This window comes from Corvus kubaryi, unplaced genomic scaffold, assembly GCF_017639235.1.
Source record: "Corvus kubaryi isolate FWS band 111438036 unplaced genomic scaffold, C.kubaryi_AGA036_p1.0 64997, whole genome shotgun sequence".
NCBI lineage: Eukaryota > Metazoa > Chordata > Aves > Passeriformes > Corvidae > Corvus > Corvus kubaryi.
The window spans coordinates 38,392-44,391 of NW_024581678.1; positions in this window are offsets into that span (position 1 = coordinate 38,392).

The window sequence follows — 6,000 nt, forward strand, 5'->3', positions numbered from 1 at the left end:
CTGAAGGCCCCACTGCCCAGCCCCAGCCTTGCCACTATGCAGCACAAACCCCCAGCCCCCATTACACACAGCAGAGAAGTCAAGTCACTTTGTCTTGCCTTTTCAGTCAACAAAGACTCCTTGTCTCCTTGAGAACCTACTTACCAGCATGAAGGAGGGTTGCACAAACCAGTCCCATGGGAGAGCAATGTAGTGAACATGGTGTTGCAATGTATGTTTTCATATTAAAAAACCAAACTAGAAAAGTGGCCAAGGGAACAGTGGCAAAACTTCTCAAGTCTGTTGAGAGTTTTAACCCAGAGAGATGGTATCCTAAACTCATGACTTATAAAAACTTTCTGTTTGGGAAACAGAGCAAGACCAAAAACTAGGCATGAAAAAACCCTATCACAGAATTAGAGCTTGTTCCAGTTCCTGAGAGTTGTTCAAATTAGAAAAGACATTAATAGAAGTCTCTGGCTGGGACTAACTGAAAAGCAATCAAATACTGATTGGACAAGGCAAGCATAGAAGACCCCTCCAAACTCAGACTGGGTCGTTTTCAAAGATGTAATATCCCAACAACTTTAGGGGGAACTAGGGGACAGATGTGTAGAAACAGAAGGACAAATGAGTTAGCTGTAATCCACTGTTGCTTCAAGTAACACCTCCAATAGCCTTCCACCCACCTATTAGATCAGGGCCACAGAAATACCCGAACTTTGCATCATGGCCACATAAATCAGTACTGAAGTCTATCAGATGTGATGAACTTTCTGGACAGGAAAGAAAAAACAGTTTTCAGACATTTCTGAGAGCAGTGAGTGTTTTGAGGGCAGGGCTTCTGTCAGCAATGCTAGCTAAGGAGCAAAAGGTACTGAATAAGACCTCCATCCCTGCAGGAGTCTACGTTGAGAATTTGAGTGAGAGTCATCAAAATGCCTACTTTGTGCATTTTTACCAACTTCTAAAAGTGTAGTAGATGTTTACATAGCATGGAGATCATAAATACCTTTGATCACCTACATTAGGACTGTCAGAACAGACAGTAAAGGGAATACAGCTTGCTGAGCTTTCAGATACACTGTTCTGCTCAATGTGAGACACTGCCAAGGTTAAGAAATCCAGATTCTCAACAGTGTCATGGTATATTACAACGACATAAAGTGTTTCTGGATTAAAATAGTTTAAAAATTGTATTTGCTACTCTGAGTAATTCCTACCATACGATAAAAAAAGTACAATTGGACACAGGCTAAACAAAACAATCCTTTATTAGGATCCAAGATAATGGAGAATCAACAGATGAAGGATATTTTAATGGAAGCTATCCAGAAACTAAGAGTAGGAGCATATATCTACGCACATCTCTGGGTAGATATTCTGCCAGCTTTGGCACAAGGGGCAATCAAGCAGAGGCATCATGTAACAGAGTGCCTGGGAACACTGTCACTTCACTGTGCCTAAGTGATCAGGGAATAAACACTGAGACGGGAACTTGTGAAACCTCCCCAGCACTCCTGAATCCTGAGATTGAGACCTGCAATTTCCTCATGTACCAGAAGCACTGGAGGAAACCCTGGTTAATATCCTCGTAAAGGAGAACCTGCTGCTACTGCTCTGCTTAAGAGCCTGGACACCATGGTTAAGTATTCCAAGTAAAGTGGTAAAAATACCGTGAAACTCAGGTTCTGTATTCCTGCCACTGTGAGACAAGCTAAATTTGCCAAATGGCTTTGTGACCCCACCCTTGTAAATCAGCTTGTTAATCATTATTGTCATAGAGGTGATAAAGTTGTTTTATGAGCCAACAGTGAAGCAGTAACATTAACTACTTATGCAGGGGCTGGTGTATTTCTCTGCAGATAACATTTATTAGAAGGCACTCTCTTTAAAGACACAGGTTTGCTTCAAAACCTCCTTTTGGTGCACTGAGCAATCCATTCCTCTTATTCCTCCAGTCTGATCTACATGTCAGACACGAGTGATGTCTGGAGGGTATGGGTTAAGCGATATGAAATCCCTAAAACACCTTGAACTACAGGTTCAAATCTAAACTGGATTGTCCTGGCCTCTCCTCCTGCCAGAACAAAATTTATGATTATTTCTCAAGGCCAGACACACACTTGGGTCTATCTGAGAGACAGACATAGACAGACTTTGCCAGGAGGCACTGATGCAATGCAGAAGAGACATGAAAGGCCAAGAGGCACTGAGAAAACAGAAGGGGTGGTGGACACGAAACTCATTCATGATCCCCAATTATGTAAATTGAAGAGATAGAAAGTACTCTAGTTCACAGGAATAATGTCACAAGCATGTCTGGCAGAAGGAAGCTACCTGAAGGAGCAGTCAACAATTGTGCACAGCCTTCCACCATCCTCTAAAGACAATGTTTCTGCCCCCACTGGTTGTTTTCTTTCTACCTCTCCAGAAACATTTAGTTTGAATCCGGCCTTTTCCTAGGTAAGCTCCAGCTTTCCCTAGACTTTAAAGCATCACAGAGAACATGCTTCCTGGACTGAATGAAAGGGCAGATAAAATATCCTGAACAGACTGTCTTCAATTCACCACTTGGATGCTCACCACCCTCCAAATTCCACCAGTGGAAGCTTTGTAGAGGAGGACTAAAGGCTCAATAATCTTTCTTCACCTCCAGGACAGGTGAGAAACATGCTTTTAAAAAAGCTAGCAATGATACAAGAAAAAGCACCTTCAGAAACCTCCAGTTCGTTCCTCACCCTCCAGCACAACCAAAATGACTGTCTGATTTGTTTGAGAGCTTCTCACCAAGAGAGATCCCACAACAGGCCAGTGCACAGAACAGCCAGAAAGTTGGTCCTAATGCCTGCCTTGGATCTCTTTTGCTTCAGTCAGCTATCTTTACTCTGCACTCTACCTCCTATCCTTACACTGCAACATCTGTTTCAGAAACTTTTTTCTGACAAACTCTCTTGTCTGTCACAGGTAATCTCTGTCACAAGCCAGGACGAGCAAAAGTGGACTGGGGCTGCAGGGAATATACAATGGTTGCCTTTACCTATTTGTTTACTGGAGAACAAGCAGGTATTCCCTGCATTCATTAAACATGGCAGTTGGGCATTAAAGCTGAAAGGGTAAATGGAATCTCTGCCCCATGAAGATTTCAGTGGGGTCAGGATTTCTGTGATAAAACACAGACTCAGAGACAAGCGTGCTACAATGTGCTTAGCTAAGGACAATGCAAGTTGCAGAGAAAATAAAGGGAAAACATTCCCTGGCTGGGAAGTTCCTAGTCATTTATATCTAGGGAACAGACAATGCTTGTGGACTGCTAATTTCCTTGAGGATTTTTTCTCTTCCGTTGGCCAGATTCTTAACACCACAAATTCTTGTTATGATTTCAATGCACAATTAATCTTTAGCTCAAAGGAAAGGGAAATGGAAGGAGGAAGGATGATCATGAGGTAAAAGTTGCAGAGAGGCAGATAGCAGATCTTAGGTCTGCCCCATCTTTTGTGCAATATACTAGTCAGCTGGCTTTCCTTGCTCCATTTTGACTCCCAGTCATCTCTTTCAGACTGCCTGTCTTGTTTATTTAAATTACAGGTGATCTAAGGCAAGAATGATCTCTTACTATTTGTGTGAACACACATTAGAATCAGTCACTGTGCACTGCTACAAAACAAATTTAAAAAGAACACAGCAGTAACTTTAGAAGAACCCCATCTTCTGTTGCGACAGGCATGCTGTGGGCCACAATCCCAACTCCCAAAAGCAACAATGATACACCCCACCCCACCCTCTCTCTCCTCTTCCCTTTACACCCTTCGCAGGTCCCTCGATGTCCCAAAAGCCTGTTCAGCCTGTGGTACAGGTGACAGCAGGGTGGGCACGAGCAGGCAGGGCCAGGGACTCTGTTCACCCACTGCTGACACCAGTGCACATTGTGCCGCGCTAACTCATCACCCACACAGAGCAGAGAGCAACCTGAAAGGAAACCTTGCAATAAACACTGCAAAGAACAAAAAGAACCCCACAAAACCAACTGCCAAATAAATCAAACTAAAGCAGAGCAGAGTAAATGAGTGAGATTTGAATAAACAGAAGTCAGAAGCCCCCTTTGACTTGTTTGCACCAGGCAGTCTGCACTGATGGCAGAGCCATTTGCTGTTGATGGTCCTTCCAGAGTAAACTCCTCAATATGTTGCACTTTAGTTTGGTATTAAACACAATATTCTACATATTCCAGATATTCCACAAATTAGCTCCTAACTAGAACAGGCACTGGGAAGAGGAAGAAATACCAGGTCAAGAGCAAACACTGCTAATCTGTGACAAGCACACATAGGCAGGGGGCAAGGTGACGATGGAGTTTTACATTGGCTGAGGGAAAGGAAAAACAAACTGGTGACAGTTCAAGTGAATTTATAGCAGGAGACGGAGAGGATGACAAGGTTCCTCCAAGCCCTCCCCTACTGTTCTCACTGAAAGGAAGAAATGCCAGAAATTTCAGCAGGTCTCTGGATGCAAGCTGGCACAAGTATGGAGGAGATGGAATTGTCTCAGTATAAACAACATGCCTGGAAATCACCTGTGCCAGCTCTGCAATAAGGCTCACATTTACTGTGTTTCAATTGTCTTTCCTCCTTTCTCTTTCCCTCAAGGTTTCCAGGCAGTTACATGTCCATTTTGTCACACCCCAAGTTCTCCTGATCTTGTTGCACGGATGAATTATAGGTTGTTTTAAGAAAAAGGTATTCAAGCAAAGGTTAAAGGCTGTTTTAACCAAACAGGGTTGAAAGAGTACCAGGAATTTGGCTGGTAGAGAACAGAAAGCACTTTACTTAGCTTAAAAACATACGTGACTCTAACTACAGAAGCAAATATGCATTCAGGCAGAGAGTATATATATGCTTTTTTTTAAGATTAAACAGGCAATTGCATGCAGAGATATTAACTAACTCTACATGCCCACTGAGGAATATGTTATTTCATGAGTGATAGCGCAAAATTAGAAACTTTCCTGCCTTGCTTAGGACTGGATCTGGGCATTTCAAGGAGTCCTCTGAAGGATTTAGAACAAGAAAGCAACATACCAAGAAAATGGCTGTGGCTACTCTGAAAAAAACCTCTGTGAGTACAAAGTCTACTCAGAAGAAAAATCTAAAAAAAAGTTCTTCTCTCATACAAGCAGATAGCCCTGAGCCAGTATTTTATTTATTGGGAATCTGGTTTCTTGGGATGTTAGTCCTGAAGGAACACCCAGCTGGCTCTCCCAAATCATCATTTTACATGAAGTAGAGCAATGAGTTCAGAGCCCAATCTTTCACACTGCTAACCTGCATCTCCAGTCTGTGCTTTTCATTCTGCACAGCAGAAAATAACAGAAGAAACCTGTTTAGCACAAAGCAGTAGAAAAGGGGTAACTTATATTACTGCTGCCACTTCTGTGAGCTAAAAAAAATTGAAATATCTCTGGAGATCTCAACTCAAAAGTTCCTGCAAACCACTGGCACCACTACTGGGTCATTTTAAACAGAGTTTCATTTTAAAAAGCCACACTTACCCAAGTGACCTAGATTACATATTCACATGGAAAAGGACCACAAGTATTTAACAGACCCTGTTAAAAATTATGGTTTCACACAGTGCAGGAACCAGTCCTACTATTAAAAATATCCACTAACAATCTTGCTAGATCTCTCGACTTTGCCTGCAATACCTAATTCAGATGAACTTGTCTTTCTGACAGCCACCTGCCAAAATGCTCCCAGCCAGCTCTCCATCCCCGAGCCTGGCTGGCTCTGCCATGCTCTCTGCCTGACCATGAGCCACTCTGAATGACAGCAACTCCCTTCCCCAGCAGAGCTGAGGTAAAAAGGAAACGCCAGTAAGATCATTGCCATTACCACTAATTGTAACCAGAGCTGTCAGCACTTCGGGGAATTACACACACACTAGGAACATCAGCTAACCTGAAGCTTCCTGTTCTGCTGAAAGGCAGCTCAGTGCTGGCAAACTCCAGGGAGTGACAGAAAT